General features: G+C 41.2%; 1 pseudogene; it reads right to left on the reverse strand.

The window, feature by feature from the left end:
• Positions 1–7,172: 7,172 nt before the first annotated feature.
• LOC136377098 (small ribosomal subunit protein eS6-like) lies at positions 7,173–11,411 on the reverse strand (annotated as a pseudogene).
• Positions 11,412–21,125: the final 9,714 nt, after the last annotated feature.

Genomic DNA, 21,125 nt, shown 5'->3' on the forward strand with positions numbered 1-21,125 from the left:
TATCAAAAAGGAGGACATGCCCGACCAGGCAGTGGTGCAGTGGATAGAGCGTCGGACTGGGATGCGGAAGGTCCCAGGTTCGAGACCCCGAGGTCGCCAGCTTGAGCGCGGGCTCATCTGGTTTGAGCAAAGCTCACCAGCTTGGACCCAAGGTTGCTGACTTGAGCAAGGGGTTACTTGGTCTGCTGAAGGCCGATGGTCAAGGCACATATGAGAAAGCAATCAATGAACAACTAAGGTATCGCAAGGAAAAACTGATGATTGATGCTTCTCATCTCTCCATTCCTGCCTGTCTATCCCTCTCTCTGACTCTCTCTCTGTCTCTGTAAAAAAAAAAGAAAAGAAAAGAAAAGAAAAGGAGGACATGTAGGAGGACAATTTTCGAGGGAGGACAACTTACAAAAGAAGGACTGTCCTCCCTAAAGGAAAACGATTGGTCACCTTATTATTAATAGTCTCCCCAAAAAGATTTGACACCTTTTCATGATGACTTAAACCACCCCTCTACTAGGTCTTGTAGCCAACTCTCTGGTCATTTTTCTTGCTGATGTCTGTGAGACGGTAAAATTCTGGCTCTGTCACTTGTTTCAGGTAACACATATTGAGCACTCACAGACATCAAAAACTACACTTTTCCTACTACCCCAGGCTGCTCTGACATAATAAAAAGAAAAACTACACATGGGGAGAAAGAGTCCAACCAAGTGGTGAAAGTGATGGCATTGAATGGTGGAAATATGGAGTAAGATTTTCTTCTTTTTAGTTTTTAAGTTATTTTCCAAGTTCTCTTTAGTGAATATGAACTTCCATAATGAAGAGAGAAATACATCATGACAACCTCCACATTCCTCATATTTAACTCCAAATCACTCTTCTTTCCACATTCTCTCCTGGCCTCACTGTCTCGGTGACTTTGGAGTTATCTGTGCCCTCCGCCTTTCCCTGGGCTTTCCTGCAAACATTCAGCCAGCCCTGGGTCCTGATAGTCTTCACTGGTAACCATTCACATCTATTCCCCCCGCCTTTTTTTTTTTTGTGACAGAGAGAGAGAGAGACAGAGAGAAGGACAGATAGGGACAGAGAGACAGGAAGGGAGAGAGATGAGAAGCATCAAGCCTTCATTGTGGCACCTTAGTTATTCATTGATTGTTTTCTCATATGTGCCTTGACTAGGGGGCCACAGCAGTGCAAGTGACTCCTTGCTTGAGCCAGCAACCTTGGGCTTCAAGCCAGCAACCTTTGGCCTTAAGCCAGCGACCATGGGTCCTGTCTAGGATTCCATGCTGAAGCTAGCAACTACACGCTCAAGCTGGTGAGCCCATGCCCAATCCAGATGAGCCCTCACTCAAGCCGGCAACCTTGGGGTTTCGAACCTGGGTCCTCCGTGTCCCAGTCTGACACTCTGTCCACTGCACCACCACCTGGTCAGGCCTTCTTTTCTTTTCTTTTCTTTTTCTTCTTCTTCTTTTTTTTTTTTTTTTTACAGAGACAGAGAGAGAGAGAGTCAGAGAGAGGAATAGATAGGGACAGACAGACAGAGATGAGAAGCATCAATCATCAGTTTTTGTTGCAAAACCTTAGTTGTTCATTGATTGCTTTCTCATATGTGCCTTGACCGTGGGCCTTCAGCAGACCGAGTAACCCGTTGCTCAAGCTAGTGACCTTGGGTCCAAGCTGGTGAGCTTTGCTCAAACCAGATGAGCCCACGTTCAAGCTGGCGACCTTGGGGTCTTGAACCTGGGTCCTCCACACCCCAGTCCAACGCTCTATCCACTGCGCCATCGCCTGGTCAGGCTCTCTCTCTCTCTCTCTCAAGATTTTATTTATTTTAACGAAAAGAGAGAGAGAGAAAGAGAGAAAGGGGGAGGAGCAAGAACTATCAACTCCCACATGTGCCTTGACCAGGCAAGCCCAGGGTTTTGAACCTGCGACTTCAGCATTCCAGGTTGACTCTTTATCCACTGCGCCACCACAGGTCAGGCATATCCCTTCTTGTCTATTGCCGCTGCTGCACTTGCTCTGGGCTCTGTGCCAGCGTCCAGATGGACTCCCAGCCACCCTGCATATTTCATACGATTCCTTCATCCAGCACTTCCTTCATCAGCCCTTCACCTGTCCAGACCCTCAGTGACACCAAGCAGCTTCTCTGGCAGTGTGTAGAGTCAGCTGTTTTCTGGATGTATTTATGAAGTTTGTGGAGAAGCAGAGAGTGTCAGATCTATTGGGGGCCTTAAAGTCCTTCCCCTTACATACAGGTAACTGAGAACCAGAGATTTGTCCTTGATTTGTTTAGAGATATACAGCTAGTATGTGGCAGTGGCCAGCTGAAAATTAAATGGCCTCTAGACTGCCAATCTTGGACACTTTCCATGATTCTGACCTGCCTTTCTACAAAGTATTTCCAGATGATACTGTTTTCTAATTCTACATTGCAGGCCCAGGGGCAAGTGTCTAGATGAGTTAGCTCTTTTTTTAGATCATGTGGTTCACCCTTCTTCTGTAGATGTGAAGAGAAGGCCTGGGTTTATACTATAGTCTTCATTCCAATTTGCCATATAACCAGTACCAACCATTTGCTCTTAGGAGTGGATGGTTTGTTGAGAATATTCAATCCTTAACACCACGACTAGAAGAGGAACACTGAGTATCTTGTCTCAGGTGGTAGTGTGGTGAATTGTCTACAAAGATGGCCAGAAAAGATGGTAGATCAGATCACACCTTTCTGTATATGCAGGGTGCTCCTCCCACCAATAGAAGGCATCTATCTTTTCCTTCCCTTTTTTCCTAAAAAAGTTTTTTTTTTTTTTTTTTTTTTTTTTTACAGAGGCAGAGATAGACAGGGACAGACAGACAGGAATGGAGAGAGATGAGAAGCATCAATCATCAGTTTCTCATTGCGCGCTGCGACTTCTTAGTTGTTCATTGATTGCTTTCTCACATGTGCCTTGACCGTGGGCCTTCAGCAGACCGAGTAACCCCCTGCTGGAGCCAGCGACCTTGGGTCCAAGCTGGTGAGCTCTTTGCTCAAGCCAGATGAGCCCGCGCTCAAGCTGGCGACCTCGGGGTCTCGAACCTGGGTCCTTCCTCATCCCAGTCCGACGCTCTATCCACTGCGCCACCACCTGGTCAGGCTCATAAAAAAGATTTTATTTATTGATTTTAGAAAGAGAGAGGGAGAAGGGGAGTGATGGGAGGCATCAACTCATGGTAGTTACTTCTCATATGTGCCTTGGCCGGATGGTTCGGTTGTTTGGAGCATCAGCCTGAAGCATAGAGTTTGCTGGTTCAACCCCTGGTCAGGGCACACACAGAAACAGACCAATGTTCCTGTCTCTCTCTCTCTAACTCCCTTCCTCTCTCTCTAAAAAAATCAATTAATAAAAATTTTTAAATAAAACAGTAATTTGTAAATGTTGGGATGATTTGTTATGTGGCAATAATAACTGAAAAGGAAGTATAATATTCTTTCAGAATAAATTTTAGTTTTAAAAGTCTAGGTAAAAGCCCACTAATTGCCTTGATAATGCAGAACGAAGAATTTATTTTTATAAGGAATTTTGGGGAAAGCTCACAATATTTTTCAAGGTGAGGACACTGTCATTGGTTTAATTTTTATTTAAAGTAGACAGGTCTCTTACATACTGCTGCAGCCCTAAAAAGGGCTTTTTTTTTTTTTTTTTTTTTTTTTTTTGCAACAAACAGAGACAGAGGGACATATAGGGACAGACAGGCAGGAAGGGAGAGAGATGAGAAGCATTAATTCTTTGTTGAGGCAGTTTAGTTGTTCATTGATTGCTTTCTCATATGTGCCTCAACCAGGGGGCTACACCGAAGCAAATGACCCCTTGCTCAAGCCAGTGAGTGACCTTGGACTCAAGCCAGCGACCTTGGGCTTTAAGCCAGCAATCTTTGGGCTTCAAGCCAGAGACCATGGGGTCATGTCTGTGATCCCACACTCAAACTTTAAGCCCGTGCTCAAGCTGGATGAGCCTGCGCTCAAGCTGGTGACCTCAGGGTTTCAAACCTGGGTCCTCCACATCCCCATTCAACACTCTATCCACTGCTCTACCACCTAGTCAGGCTAAAAGGAGCATTTTTGAAGAATTTTTTTTAATCATAGGAAATTAAGCAGAAATTTTATTTCCAAATTCTTCAAATATAATTACAAACACAAAGTACCCTTTTAAAAGTATCCCATATTGCCTGACCAGGTGGTGGTACAGTTGATAGAATGTCAGACTGGGATGTAGAGGACCCAGGTTCGAAACCCCGAGATCACCGGCTTAAACGTGGACTCATCTGGTTTGAGCAAGGCTCACCGGATTGAGCCCAGGGTCGCTGACTTGAGCAAGGGTCACTCGGTCTGCTGTGCCAACCCCCCCCCCCCAGCAAAACACATATGAGAAAGCAATCAATGAACAACTAAGGTGCCGCAACAAAGAATTGATGCTTCTCATCTCTCTCCCTTCCTGTCTGTCTGTCCCTCTCTCTGTCTCTCTCTGTCTCTGTCACACACAAAAAAAAGTGTCCCATATTTAATTAAAGATGTATCATCAAAGTAAAATACCTAAGAATTTATTTAATTTGTAAGATTTTTACATTACTTTGTTTTTAATCTTTTGCAAAGTTCTATAAGTTACATTTTAAACATTTTTGAAGACATGAAATAATGTCTATTTTTCTTGCAAGAGCGAGAGAGAGAAAAGAAGGGTGAGAGATGAGTTGCATCACTTTAGTTGTTCACTGATTGCTTCTCATATGTGCCTTGACCAGGGGCCTGAAGCTGAGCCAGTGATCCCTTGCTCAAGCTAGTGACCTTGAGCTTAAGACAGTAACCTTGGGTTTTAAGCCAGTTACCTTTGTACTCAAGCCGGCAACCCCATACTCAAGCTGACAAGCCCAAGCTCAAGCTGGAGACCTTGGGGTTTAAAACCTGGGTTCTCAACATCCAGGTTAATGCTCTATCCACTGTGCCACCACCAGTCAGACAATAATATACTATTTCTTTAAAATACAACCACAACTTTAAAGTAAAGGTACTTAAGAAGACAAAGATCAAATTGGCTTCATACACAGAATGAGGTAATCTAATACACAACACAACATTAATCTTTCCAAACAAGATTGCTTAGAAATAGCTCCTATGTTTGGTGTTAAAAATAAAACCATCTGACCCTAGCCAGGTAGCTCAGTTGGTTAGAGCATCATCCTAACCAAGGTTGCAGGTTTGATCCCTGTTTTGGGCATATTCAAGAACTAACCATTGAATGCATAAATAAGTAGAACAAGTCCATGTTTCTCTCTCTCTCTCTCTCTCTCTCTCTCTCTCTCTCTCCATTCTCTGTTTCTAAAATGAGTAAAGAAATAATTTTTAGCCTGACCTGTGGTGGCGCAGTGGATAAAGCGTCAACCTGGAAATGCTGAGGTCGCCGGTTCGAAACCCTGGGCTTGCCTGGTCAAGGCACATATGGGAGTTGATGCTTCCAGCTCCTCCCCCCCTTCTCTCTCTGTCTCTTCTCTCTCTGTCTCTGTCTCTCTCTCTGTCTCTCCCTCTCCTCTCTAAAAAAATGAATAATAATAATTAAAAAAAACTTAAAAATAAATAAATAAATAAATAAAAAAGAAATAATTTAAAAAAAACATTTTCTCATTTAGAAAAATCAAGACGGCCCTGGCCGGTTGGCTCAGCGGTAGAGCGTCGGCCTAGCGTGCGGAGGACCCGGGTTCGATTCCCGGCCAGGGCACACAGGAGAAGCGCCCATTTGTTTCTCCACCCCTCCGCCGCGCTTTCCTCTCTGTCTCTCTCTTCCCCTCCCGCAGCCGAGGCTCCATTGGAGCAAAGATGGCCCGGGCGCTGGGGATGGCTCTGTGGCCTCTGCCTCAGGCGCTAGAGTGGCTCTGGTGGCAACATGGCGACGCCCAGGATGGGCAGAGCATCGCCCCCTGGTGGGCAGAGCATCGCCCCTGGTGGGCGTGCCGGGTGGATCCTGGTCGGGCACATGCGGGAGTCTGTCTGACTGTCTCTCCCTGTTTCCAGCTTCAGAAAAATGAAAAAAAAAAAAAAAAAAGAAAAATCAAGACATCATTTTGTTACTGAACTCAAGGGGTTTGCCACTTGAGGTGTTCTGTTAAAAACTAAGATAAAAAATGAGACTTGGTTGTCTCAAGATAGTTTTATTTATTTCCAGCAAGTTAAGGAGACAGGGAATTTATATTCAAAGCTCTGTCTCCCTGAAGGAAGGCTTAGCCATTGCTTATATATGATATTTGGTCAATTACATGTTGCATTCCTTGTCAGTGCGTCCTGTTTACAGCCTTATCTGCAAAATATTGTGCTATATTTTAACATTAGGAAGAAACAACTTTTAGAACTTCTCAGATCTTGAGACCCTTGTCCTGTCTAACAATTTGATTAATAAAGCCTATGTCACTCTGCCCCCCACCCCAATTTTACACCGGTTTTTCTTCATTTAGATATGGTAAATTCATGAGAAAACCAATTTTGTTATGGTGTAAAAATCTTAGGGACAACAAATTACAATTATTCCATTTTATTTATTTATTTATTTATTTATTTATTTATTTATTTATTTTTAGTGTGACAGAGACAGAAACAGAAATAGAAACTGAGAGAGAGACAGACAGGAAGGGAGAGAGATGAGAAGCATCAATTCTTTGTTGCGGCACCTTAGTTGTTCATTGATTGCTTTCTCATATGTGCCTTGACCAGGGAGCTCCAGCTGAGCCAGTGACCCCTTGCTTAAGCCAGAGACCTGCGGGCTCAAGCCAGTGACCATGGGATCCTGTCTATGATCCCACGCTCAAGCCAGCGACCCCTTGCTAAAGCAGCATGAGCCCACACTCAAGCCGCGTGAGCCTGCGCTCAAGCCAGTGACCTTGGGGTCTTGAACCTGGAACCTCTGCATCCCAGGCCGACGCTCTATCCGCTGTGCCAACATCTGGTCAGGCCAATTTTTTAATAAAAATATTTTCCTTCCAAAAATGTAAACATTCAATAAATAAAACATACAGAATATTCCAGGTATAGAAACCAGTAATTCACTTATGAAATAAATGCATTTTGGTGCATTTTGTAGTAAAGCTTTAACTTTATCTTCTCTTTTTTTTTTTTTTGCTGTTTAATCTTATCTTTTTGTTAGTCTTAGAAAAACTCATTTTTGACTGGACTCAGACTTACAGTTAGAAGCTCTTAGAGAGGACAGCCTACGTCTCTTGGCAATGTGTTTCCGGTGTTTTTTGGCCTCCATTCTCTTAGCCAAAAATTCAGCATATTCTATGTATGGCCTCTTCCTTATTTGTCTTGTAGGTTGTTTCTTCAGAGCAATATACTGACATTTGTTTGAGTAATAAGACACCAAATCTTGGGTGCTTTGGTCCTAGGTTTCTTACCTTCTTTGTTTAGGGGCTTTCTCACAACATATTGGCAGATGTCTTCTTTAGAAAGATAGAAAAGTTTGCACATTCTACTAACTCTTTTGGGCCCCAGGCAACAAGGCATAGTAGTAGTTATCAATGGGACCAGGAATATCTTTCTCTCCCCCCTTTTTTTTTACAATGATTAAGTTGAGAACACTGAGATCAGCGTCTACAATGCAACCCGAACAGATTTGTGCTTTTTCTATCCAGTCCTCCTGGTCTATAACAGGAATGCCCCTTACTCAGTAGTAAGCAGATGTGGCCATGGGTCAAGACCCCTGCTTAATGGGGAAACCGTATTTGTCATTCCCACCACATTCAAATCACATAACTAACCCTTCTGCCGGGGTCCAGCCCCGGGGGGAATCCAGGGGTTCCACAGGAAGAGACAGCGTCGGCGCAAATCGAGTGAGAGAGCCGAATTCTTTTCTTTCTCTTTATTCTCCAGTTAGCATTTACTGCCAGGCATCTCTGCCAAATGCTGGTCTAGCTTTCTTTTTATGCACACACACTAAGTTACAATCACATGGTATTCAGAATACATTGATTAATCATTGTTTTTGTTTCACTATGGTTACATTTTCTAGGTAACAGTTAATTCATTTCTATAAACTATAAATCAGGTGGTAAGTCATTCAAAGTACAATTATACAATAACTTGAACAGCAATAACAATATTGATACAAACTTCCAAAAGGTCAGTACTAATTAATAACTCTACCTTGTCTAGGATTCTATTGTCTAGTCAAATTTTATTTATTTACTATATTCATACACTAATTAAGTTTTAACTTTACTTTTCTCAGAGTGTTCCACCACCTGCAGGTCAGGTATGCAAGAAGAATGGAAAGTTTCTTTACTCTACCACATGAAAAGGCTAGGGAGGTAAAGTGATGAATTAAGTGAAGGCTGAAAGGTGCTCTGTGTATAGTTACTGTTTCCTACCTATTCATAAGTCACAATCTATTCTTTCTAACATGATTAATAAGAAGAAATTCTCCTACAAACTTAAACCTTTACGAGGGATATCATAGCCAGCCTCTTATGTCTATGAGCCCAGTTCAAGGGGCTTACAGGCTTTTCTGTGGAACTCACACCCTCTGTCTCATTTCCAAAGAAATTACTACGAATCTACAGGGAAAGCACGGTACTATTATCCCTGTGCCATAAATGATAGCACACACCCAGAAAAGGGGGGATATAAGGCCAGATTAATTCAAAAAGGTCAAAGGGGGAAGTATCGTTGTGCCTTTCCTTTGCGGTGACTTTGTCAACCCGCAGCCATTGGCAGCCGTTGGTCTTCACTGCGGTGACTTTGTCAATCAGCAGTTTTTGATCTTCTTCTGCTGTGACCTTGTCAGCCAGCAGTTGTAGATTGGCTCCCGACACCCTTCCATTCTTTACCCAGAGCACCAGCAGCAACTTCTTTGGTTATATGATTTTCATAAAAGGTATGAAATTTTCATTCATCGTTCACTTTGATGAGTGTCCAAGAGCCAGTGACGGGGAAAAAATTGTTCCACCTCGTCCTGATGCAGCCGACTGTTTCTAAGGCCCCATGAAAAGAGCAGTGGTAGGGTTTTTATTTGTCTTAAATATAAAGCACTTTGCTAAAAAATCCAGTTCATTATTATGTAAAAGTCTACTCCTTTCCCCCAGATTTCTTATTTGAGTAAAAACTCATCAATTTCTGTAGAATTTTGGCTATCAGACCAGGCCACAGGAAAGGTATGAAATATCTAAAAGTCATTTGGTTAGAGAAAAATGTTTCTTGAGACTCAGAGATAGTCATTCATCACTTTGTACCTGAAGGCATTCCTCAGTAAATTTCTTTCCTACTGTCTTCAAAGTAAAGCTCATGCCTGAGGTATGGTGACGCAGCGGATAGCAAGGGTCAGGAACCTATGGCTCACGAGCCAGATGTGGCTCTTCTGATGGCTGCACCTGGCTCGCAGACAAATCTTTAATAAAAAAATAATAACGTTAAAAATATAAAACATTCTCACGTATTACAATCCATTCATTTTCTATCGCTCATGTTCATGGTTGTGGGTGGCAGGAGCCAATCACAGCTGTCCTCCAGGACAACACCAAATTTTTATTGGATAATGCGTAACATACACAAGTCATTGTATAGTTCTCACAGAATTACATTTTAAAATATATGGTGTTCATGGCTCTCTCAGCCAAAAAGGTTCCCGGCTCCAGGGATAGAGCATAGACCTGGAATGCTGAGGTCACCAGTTTGAAAACCTGGGCTTGCCTGGTCAAGGCACATATGGGAGTTGATGTTTCTTGCTTCTTTCCCCTTCTCTCTCTCTCTCTCTCTCTCTCTCTCTCTCTCACTCTCTCTCCCCCCCCCCGTCTCCCTTCCTCCCTCCCTTCTTCCTTCCTTCGCTCCCTTCTTCTCTCCCTCCCTCCTCTCTAAAATGAATAAAAAGTACAGGACCTTGGCCCTGGCCAGATTGCTCAGTTAGAGTATCATTCCAATATACAGTATCAAGGTTGTAGGTTTGATCCCTGGTCAGGGCAAATACAAGAATCAACCAATGAACCTGATTGGATAGCTCAGTTAGTTAGAGAATCGTCCTGAAGCAGAGAGATTGCTGGTTTGATCCCCAGTCAGGACACATACAGGAACAGATTGATGTTCCTGTCTCTCTTTTTCTCCCTTCCTCTTTCTCAAATAAAAAAAAAATTTTTTTTTAAAAGAGCACGAACAGTTTAAAAAAGAAAGAAAGAAAAAGAATCAACCAGTGGTAGCTCAGCGTCAACCTGGGACTGCTGATGGCCTTGGTTTGAAACCCCAAGGTCTCCAGATAGAGCACGGGCTGGTAGGTTTGAGCACAGGGTCACCAACTTGTGTGATCATCAATATGATCCTAGGATTGCTGGCTGGAGCCCTCCGGTCAAGACACGTATGAGAAGCAATCAGTAAACAACTAAAGTGGAACAACTACGAACTGATGCTTCTCATCTCTCTCCTCCCCTTCTCTCTCTCTCTCTAAAAGATAAAAAGCCTGACCTGTGGTGTTGCAGTGGATAAAGCATCAACCTGGAACATGAGTAGCTGGTTCAAAACCCCAGGCTTGCCTGGTTAAGGCACACACAATAAGAATCAATGAACAACTACAGTGAAGCAACTATTGTGTTGATGCTTCTTGCTCCCCCACACTGTAAAATAAATAAATAAAATCTTGCCTGGCCTTTGGTGACACAGTGGATAGAGTATTAACCTGAAATGCTAAGGTTGCTGATTGGAAACCCCTGGCTTGCGGGGCAAGGAACATATGAGAAGCAATAAATGAACAATTAAAGTGAAGCAACTATGATCTTGCTCCCTCTCTCTAAAATCAATAAACAAAATCTTTAAATAAATAAATAAAATCTTTTTTTTTTTTTTGTATTTTTCTGAAGCTGGAAACGGGGAGAGACAGTCAGACAGACTCCCGCATGCGCCCGACCGGGATCCACCTGGCACGCCCACCAGGGGTGACGCTCTGCCCACCGGGGGCGATGCTCTGCCCATTCGGGGCGTTGCTCTGCCGCGACCAGAGCCACTCTAGCGCCTGGGGCAGAGGCCAAGGAGCCATCCCCAGCGCCCGGGCCATCTTTGCTCCAATGGAGCCTTGGCTGCGGGAGGGGAAGAGAGAGACAGAGAGGAAGGGGGGTGGTGGAGAAGCAAATGGGCGCTTCTTCTATGTGCCCTGGCCGGGAATCGAACCCGGGTCCCCCGCACGCCAGGCCGACGCTCTACCGCTGAGCCAACCGGCCAGGGCCAATAAATAAAATCTTAAAAACAAAAAGAATCAACCAGTGAATGCATAAATAAGTGGAACGACAAAATTAATGTTTCTATTTTTCTCTCCCTTCTCTCTCTCTAAAATCAATAAGTTTAAAAAAAAAAAGGCACTGGATCTGGCCACCTGGAAGGTGTAGCTTCCGGCTGGAACACTGACCAGCAGGGCATCCATGCAGTACTGTCGATTCTCTCCACACCAGCCTCCAGCCTCAGCTGGGCACTGCGGAGCATTCACACTGGGCTCAGACAGCAAGAGACTTGAAGAATTCTTTTTTTTTTTTTTTACAGAGACAGAGAGAGAGAGAGAGAGTCAGAAAGAGGGACAGATAGGGACAGACAGGAAGGGAGAGAGATGAGAAACTTCAACTCTTTGTTGCAGCACCTTAGTTGTTCATTGATTAGTTTCTCATATGTGCCTTGACTAGGATGCTACAGCAGAGTGAGTGACCCCTTTACTCAATCCAGCGACCTTGGCCTTCAAGCCAGTAAACTCTGAGCTCAAGCCAGTGACCATGGGGTCATGCCTATGATCCCACGCTTAAGCTGATGATCCTGCACTCAAGCTGGATGAGCTGCACTCAAGCCAGCGACCTCGGGATTTTGAACCTGGGTCTTCCACGTCCCATTCTGATGCTCTATCCACTTTGCCATCGCCTGGTCAGGCGAGACTTGAAGAATTCTAATGTCAACAATGCCCATAATTAAGAAGACCAACTTTTTTTACAATGAAAAGGAGGACAAACATAAATTGAAGAAAACAATATTGTAAATAAAAGAAACATTTTATTCACTGCAACAATAATACATATGATAAATGCATAATAAAAACATTTGTAATATTTTATATTGTAATTATGCTTACATGCCTGTTAATTTTTAATAATAATTGTAAGAATGAATATTTTTTCTCAATGTATCATCTTGTAACAATATATTGGGAATATCTGAACAACAAATATTCTTTATATTGAGTTTTACAGCAAGTGCTGCAGCTAGAGTATCAACATTCAATCTCGATTTCTCACTTGTCCAAAAATCATGAGCAATTGAAAAAACTCAACTGCTGCTTTAGTTCCAGGGCAGCACAATGTAAATTGAACAGAATAAATAAATTTTCACACGGAATATGGTCATTTTTGAAATGGCTGAATATTTCCACCCATCTTTTATCAATTTGACATGTTCATTTTCCCATTGTATTAATTTTTCAGAATTTAAATATACATTCAGTCTTCTAATTTCTTCAAAGAGACAGTTGTCTATTTTGATGTCTGGCATTTCTTTTTTTTTCTTCTTCTTTTTTTTTTTCTTTTTTCTGAAGCTGGAAACGGGGAGAGACAGTCAGACAGACTCCCGCATGCGCCCGACCAGGATCCACCGGGCACGCCCACCAGGGGCGATGCTCTGCCCACCAGGGGACGATGCTCTGCCCCTCTGGGGCCTCGCTCTGCCGCGACCAGAGCCACTCTAGTGCCTGGGGCAGAGGCCAAGGAGCCATCCCCAGCGCCCGGGCCATCTTTGCTCCGATGGAGCCCTGGCTGCCGGGAGGGGAAGAGAGAGACAGAGTGGGGGGGTGGAGAAGCAAATGGGCGCTTCTCCTATGTGCCCTGGCCGGATATCGAACCCGGGTTCCCCGCACGCCAGGCCGACGCTCTACCGCTGAGCCAACCGGCCAGGGCCTGTCTGGCATTTCTTTAGATAATAACTCAAGACAAGATTCAATATCTGTCCAATATACTGTACTTGCAATGAAGTGAAAAAACACCATTGAAAACTGTTACTTCCCGTGATGTTTGTTTCAGACCATTCTTCATTATATTGAAAACATGTCTGGTAAAAATTCTGCACTTCTTTGAAAAAATTTTCTGTTATGCCTGGATTTGATTCCTCTAAATCTGACAATTTTTATAATTAAAGAAATTTTTATTCAAAAGGATATTTATATTGAAGGATAAAGTCATTCAAAATAAGACTAACTTCTGTAGCTGAAATGTGTTCACCTTCAATATTTTGAATCATTTTGTGAAAAGTAGTTGATTGATTATGTACAAAATACATTAATATCTCAGATATTTTATTATTGAAAAATGATTCCAGGATTTTAGGACATTTGTCTAAACTTAAAAAATATGAACAAGCCCTGGCCGGTTGGCTCAGTGGTAGAGCGTCGGCCTGGCGTGCAGAAGTCCCGGGTTTGATTCCCGGCCAGGGCACACAGGAGAAGCGCCCATCTGCTTCTCCACCCCTCCCCCTCTCCTTCCTCTCTGTCTCTCTCTTCCCCTCCCGCAGCCGAGGCTCCATTGGAGCAAAGATGGCCCGGGCATTGGGGATGGCTCCTTGGCCTCTGCCCCAGGCACTAGAGTGGCTCTGGTCGCAACAGAGCGACGCCCCGGAGGGGTAGAGCATCGCCCCCTGGTGGGCAGAGCATCGCCTCTGGTGGGCGTGCCGGGTGGATCCTGGTCGGGCGCATGCGGGAGTCTGTCTGACTGTCTCTCCCCGTTTCCAGCTTCGGAAAAATACAACAACAACAAAAAAATATGAACAAAGAGGCTCAAATAATTGTAGAACACTCTCTATATCAGGTGTTAGAGCAAGTCATCTAACTTTTAAATATCCTAAAAGTTTTTTGTATTCAACATTTGCTTCTTCACAAAATTGTTTTAAAGTAGCAACACGAATGGTAAAATGACTAAAAGGCAAATAAATTGTAGTTATTATTCTACATCAATTGGGATGGCACATGACGCTGTGTTGATTGCATTTGACAAAATATGTGCATTACAACCTATTTCTAGTATTTTCTTTGGGAGTAACTCTTGTAATTTTACATACACATTATTCACCCCTTTGTGTCTTTGTCCACCAAAATTTGTATTTGTATTATCAGCCGTTAGTGCAACAACTTTGGATTTCAAATTGTTTTCATTTATTACTTTGTATAAATGCTTTGACAAAATTTCAGAAATTTCACCCTCAATACATTCTAAATTTAAAATTTTTACTTGAATGCCCTTGGTGACATTAAAATATCTAACTACTATTGGATACAGTTTAATTTCATTATGATTTGATGCATCAGATAAACTCATTACAAATGCTGCGTTTCCAAGTCCTCTGTACGTATTTTGTCACAGTAATTTTTAAATACTGATTTCAAAATAGCCTTGCATTTTGTCCTGGCACAGGAAAATTTTGCATTGTGAAACTTTTTCAATAATTTAGTTGTACAATCCATATTATGAAAACTTTGATTGTGAATTATGGTATGAAATGCAAATGTTCCCTCCATTGCAACCAACTATTTTTCATCTTCATAATAATTTGAAGTTTTAAAAAAACGTGTTACTTTACAACTGGAAGCTGATGCATCTAATGATTGCTTATGTTTGTTGGTGGTCAAGTGTTTCATTATTGCTGCGCTGCCCCCAACTGCAATACAAAATTCTCCACTGCAAATATTGCAGAAAACAATGGTATCTTTCTTTGATATGAGGAATGCAAATTCATTTTTCAATTTATCGTTGAAATGGCATTTTCTCTTTTTTTATTTTTTCATCCCTTAAATGAAATTAAAAATTAAAAATAAAATATAGAGCTACAGGAACAATGCAAGCACATTAGGAACCAAAACCATTACATCATGGTAGGCGAATTTTCCGGAAGCTAAATTAACAAAACTAAATATCGAACAAAACCACTAATTTGGAGTGATATTTGGGTGTATTTATCATTTTCTAATTAAAAACTGTCTGTTTTATGCAACTATTCAATCATAATATGTTATTAATAGATATGGTTTGGGGTTAGATTTCCACTTTAAAACTTGAATTTCAGGAAAATACTTGTAAATAAAATTATATGTATTTGGAAACTATTAAATAGATAACGAATTAATAAAACATGAATTGTGCTTACCTGTCTATGACTGAATATTCACTGAGAAAGAAATAATCATGAATCTACAATGTTGTGTGTGCCATGTCGTGTTTCAGTAAGAAGTACACAAAGCCATTTGTGTGCTCTCTCAAGGTCTCCCGTGCAGAGCGCATGCGTCTTATAATCGCGTCTCATCGCACTGTACTGATCTTTGACAAATTGTCATGTGAAATACAAATATGTCACATCACACACAATGGATCTATTCTGCATCGATCAAATACAGACATTTACAGATTAGTCTTCCAATATCAAAAAGGGGGACATGTAGGAGGACACTTTTCAAGGGAGGACAGAACTTACAAAAGGAGGACTGTCCTCCCTAAAGTAGGACAATTGGTCACCTTACCATAATATTCCAGTGTGGTAGGTATCCCCTAAATGGCCATCAGCAATCCCCACCTGTGGTGTTCATGCTGTTGTGTAACCTCTTCCCCTTGAGTGTGGCTGGACCTAGTGACTGACTTCTGCTAAGCAGAATACAAAAGTCATGGGATAAAACAAAAAAAAAGAAAAAAAAGTCATGGGATGTCACTTTCTAGATTAGGTTACAAAAAAGACTGTGATTTTTTATCTTGCTTGATGCCTCCTCCCTGTTTTGGTGCCCTGGCTCTACTGGAGGCCAGCTGCCATGTGGTGAGTATCTCTTTAGAGAGGTCCACAAGGCAAAGAACCAATGTCTCTGGCCAACAGCCTTGGCTGGCACCTGGCTTTCAGCTTTCTGAGAATCCTTGAGCCAGAGGAGCTAGCTAAGTCACCTACTGAAACATGATATAATAAATACTAATTGCTTTAAGCTGCTAAGTTTTTGGATAATTTGTTAGGCAGCAAGATGTATGTAACTAATATATTCATTAACTGAAAAATTATGACATCAAACTATAAATTTTATTTGATACAACTTTTCAGGGAGCTAATATGACTATAAATAGTAAATTCTCCTACAATTTTATACATCCTCTGTTTTTTTAGTTCCACCTCTAGAACTTCTCTTAAAGGAAAAAAAATGATCATGAAATGTTAACAAAGGAATAGTTACAAGGATGATCAGAACAGCACTATTTATAACGGCAGAAGTTGGTAGCAATTCACATACCAAATAACCGGGCATTGAGTAACTAGATCATGGAATTGCTTCTAATAGAACAGGTTAGTGAGTCTTGAAAAGCAAAGTGACTTGCTGTCAGCATTTGAAAAACAAAATAAAATGGAGTAGAATTGAAAATATCAGAGTAGGCCTGACCTGCGGTGGTGCAGTGGCTAAATGCTGAGGTTGCCGGTTCAAAACTCTGGACTTGCCCAGTCAAGGCACATACAACAAATAAGCAATGAACAACTAAAGTGAAGCAACTATGAGTTGATGCTTCTTGCTTCCCAACCCCTTCTCTCTCTGTAAAATTAATAAACAAAATCTTTTTTATTAAGTGGGAGGGAAGGAGATAGTGAAATAGATTCCTGCATGTGCCCCAACTGGGATCCACCCAGCAACCCCGTCAAGGGCCAATGCTTGAGTCAACCAAGCTATTTTTAGTGCCTGAGGCTGATGGGCTCAGACCAACTGAACTATCCTTGGTGCCTGGGGCTGATGCTCTAACCAATGAAGCCACTGGCTGCTGGAGGGGAAGAGGGAGAGAAAGGGGAGAAGGAGGAGGAGAGAAGCAGATGGTCGCTTCTCTTATGTGCCCTGACTGGGAATCGAAACCGGTACACAAAATCTTAAAAAAAAAAAAAAAAAGAAAGAAAGACATATTTCTAAAATGAACATGTTTTTCTTTTTTAATAAAAATTTTTAGGCCTGACCTGTGGTGGCGCAGTGGATAAAGCGTCAACCTGGAAACGCTGAGGTTGCCGGTTCAAAACCCTGGGCTTGCCTGGTCAAGGCACATATGGAGCTCCTCCCCTCTTCTCTCTCTCTCTCTCTCTCTCTCTCTCCTCTCTATAATGAATAAATAAAATCTTTTTTAAAAAAATAAATAAATAAAAATAAAAAATCCTTTAAAAAAATTTTTTTAATAAGAGAAAGAAGAGTCTAGTCTGATGGAGTCTGCCTGCTGCCCATTTTATCTCACCACTGGTCCCAGGCCAGGCTAAGAGAACAGGGCAGACATTCTTGCCCTGCCCAGGGCTGCACCCTCATTTTTCCTTGCTGAATCATGTGACCTTGCTGTTCTGGTGTTTTTTTTCTCCCCATTTTATCTTGGATTTTGGGTCCCCTTGTTTTTGGCAAGCTTACTGATTAATGGTGACTAGTAAGATATGAGTAAATGCTGAGAGGGAAGAATGTAAATAAGGATTCTCACATTATTATTTTTTCAATTGCAGTTTACATTCAATATTATTTTTTATTAGTTTCAGGTGTACAGCACAGTGATTAGATAGTCATATACTTTACAAAGTGGTCCCCCAATATTTCAAGTTCCCACCTAGCACCATACAGAGTTATAACAATATTTTTTACTATATTCCTTATGCTGTACTTTACATTCCTGTGACTACTTTGTAATTATAGATTCATACTTAATCTCTTCACCTTTTTCACTCAGACCCCCAACCCCTCTCTCCTCTGGCAACTATCAGTCCATTTTTTATATCTATGATTCTGTTTCTATTGTTTGTTCATTTATTTTGTTCTTTAGATTCACATATAAGTGAAATCATGTGGTATTTGTCTTTCTCTGTTTGGCTTATTTTGCTTAGCATAATACCCTCTGGATCCATCCATGCTGTCATGAATAGTAAGATTTCATTCTTTTTATGGCCAAGTAATAGTTTATTGTATATATGTACTACCACTTTCTATCCACTCATCTATTGATAGGCACTTTGGTTGCTTCCATGTCTTGGCTATTGTAAATAATGCTGCAATGAACATATGGATGCACATATATATTTTTTAAGATATTATTTATTGATTTTACAGAGAGAGGAGGTAGGGGGAGTGAGAACTATGAACTCATGGCCTCCTCATCTTAGTTGTTCATTGCTTGCTTGTTGTATGTGCCCTGACTGCATAAGCCCAGGTTTTGAACCAGCAATCTCAGCATTTCGGATCGACACTCTATCCACTGAGTCACCACAAGCCAGGCAGGGGTGCATGCATATATTCCTTTGAATTAATGTTTTGGGTTTTTTTGGATATATACTCAGAAGTGGAATCACTGGGTCATAAGGCAGTTTCATTTTTAGTTTTTTGAGGAATCTCCATACTATTTCTCACAGTAACTACACGAAACTGCATTCCCATCAACAGGGCAGGAAGGTTCCCTTTTCTCCATATCCTCCTCAGCACTTGTTGTATGTTGACTTCTTGATGATAGCCATTCTGACAGGTGTGAGATGACATTTCATTGTGGTTTTCACTTGCATTTTTCTGATGATTAGTGATGAGTATCTTTTCATATGTCTATTGGCCATCTGTATGTCCTCTTTGGAGAAGTGTCTATTCAGGTCCTCTGCCCACTTTTTAATTGGATTGTTTGTTTTTTGGTGTTGTACGAGTTCTTTATATACTTTGGATATTAACCCCTTATTGGATGTATCATTGGTGAATACCCTAAGGAGCCTCACATTATAAATAATGGGCATAATTCATTTGTGTGCCCTCAAGTTTTACCAGGTCTGTATTGCATGCTGACACAGAATTTCATCAACCTTCAGTTTACAGATGAGGAAACATGCCCAGAGAGGCTCCATGCATGAACCTATGTAGGCATCATGAAGCTTGCTTATTTATGTGTTCTCAATTCATCACCAAGTTCTGTTAAAGATTATCCCCTAATAGCTCTCCAATGTGTCCGCTTCTTACTATCAACAACACTACCTCCCCTAGTCAAGACCTACAGCAGTATTCTCTTAGTTGGTTTCCTCCAGCTCTCTCTCTATTCCACTGCCAGGGTGATCTTTCAGAAATTTAAAACTGAATATGTCAGCCTGCTCAATCACCATTGCTTAGGATTTTGCAGTGATTCCCAATGCTCTTAGGGTAGAGACAAAACTCCTTAACATAATTCAGTGAGCCCTGTATAGATACCTCTACCCCTAGTGCTCATGGACCCGGGCCTCTCTGTTCCAGCCCTTTGGACTCTCTTAGTCCTCTGTACTCATTATTTTCTTGCTGCCACAGGAGTTTGTATATGCTCTGCTTTCTGTCAGATCCACTTCTGCTGGCCCTGTGCCTCGTTAACTCCTACTCATCCCTCAAAATTCAGTTCAAATGTTATCACTCACTAGGTCACTAGGTCACACCCTCACTAGGCATTCATATAGCACTTCTTACTTTTTCTTTAGATAACTAAATACAGTTGCAGTTTTATATTTATTTGATTAGCTGATTAATGTTCATTTATTTTCATGCCAATTTTGGATCACCAATCCCTAGTGCTGAGCATAATATTTGGCCTACTAGAAGAGCTCATAAAATCTTTGTTAAATGAAGGAGTTAATGAATGACCAAAACCATTGACTCTTCTGATCTGGTTCATTTTCCTGAAAGGGCTCTCAAATCCTTCAGAAGACTGGAAATAGAAGAGGGAGGGGACTATCATAACATCTGCCCATCACAAAGCGTCAAAGTAACAAGAGAGTCTACAGGCTGCATTTTAGTGGCCTCTCTACCCATGCTAATTTCCACCCTCTTCCAAAGAGGGCCAGGAAGGAACTCACTGTGGAGAGTCCCAGGGCCCGCCTTACCTGGACAGAGCCTCACCAGGAAGGCAGGGAGAATGCGAAGGTGAAGAAAGGAAGGGATAGATGTCTACTAAGCAGGGACTCTGTTTTGGACACCATGCTAAATGTTTACATACATCATTTCATTTAATCCTTCCCAGAACCCCAGTTTGCAGATGAGAAAACAGACTTAGAGAGGTTGTGAAACTAATGCAAGGCAAAACTGAGTTTGAGCCCAGATCTGCCAGCCTTCCTCAAAAGCCTGGGCTTTTCCAGGCTACCAACCTGGCTTCCAGCCCTCAAACACCTCCCCCACACTGTTAAATTAGGGCCTAAAATTGGCCCTAAAATCTCATCTGTTGGCCTTTGTCTGAAGCTGTCTTTTAGGAGTCAGTGTAAGAGGGTTGAAGTCCATACATTGGAAACAGCAACTCAACATGAAGGCAGTTGCTACCAGACCTAAAAAAATACATATATAAACAAAAATTGGAATGTGGAAAGTAAAGGAGATGGAGTTAGTGTGAGGGAGTTAATTTCTCATCTTTCATATGGGGGAGATAAGAGATACTGTCTAAAATGGACTCATTTATGGCATTTTACACAGAAGGGTAATAGTGATCACAGGAGAACTAGAAACAAGCTGTTGGTGGGGTTTGCATCCACGGAGTAGAGCTAGGGAAAGAAGAGAAACTTTCATTTTCATTTGTTTGTCCTTCTGAGCTGTTCATTAAAAAAAAAAACCAATTATATATATAGTGTATATAATAAATATATATAATATATATAGTATATATAATAAATATATACTATATATACTAAATAAGTATATACTAAATATATACTATATAATAAATATATACTAATAGTAATAAATATATACTATTATACATAGTATATACTATATAAAAATATATACTATATATAGTATATATTATAAATATTATATATACAATATAACATACATATATACTATATATAACATATCATAATTACATATACTATATATAATATATCATAATTATATATAAAAATTATATATACAGCTCACAAAAATTAGGAATATTTCAAAATGAATATGAAGAGATAAAATATCCCCTAATTTTTGTGAGCCGTATATATGGTGTTATATAACTTTTCTAAAAGATTTAGAACTTTTTGTTACAGAGAACTAAACAAACAAAATACCCTTCCTTTAGAATGCAAATATGTCCAGAAGTAGTAGTCCTTAACACCTGGGTAAAAGTCTGCAGGTTTCCTCTGTGACAGGAAAAGACAGGAGTCATGT

This window comes from Saccopteryx leptura, chromosome 6 (genome assembly GCF_036850995.1).
Source record: "Saccopteryx leptura isolate mSacLep1 chromosome 6, mSacLep1_pri_phased_curated, whole genome shotgun sequence".
Classification (NCBI taxonomy): domain Eukaryota; kingdom Metazoa; phylum Chordata; class Mammalia; order Chiroptera; family Emballonuridae; genus Saccopteryx; species Saccopteryx leptura.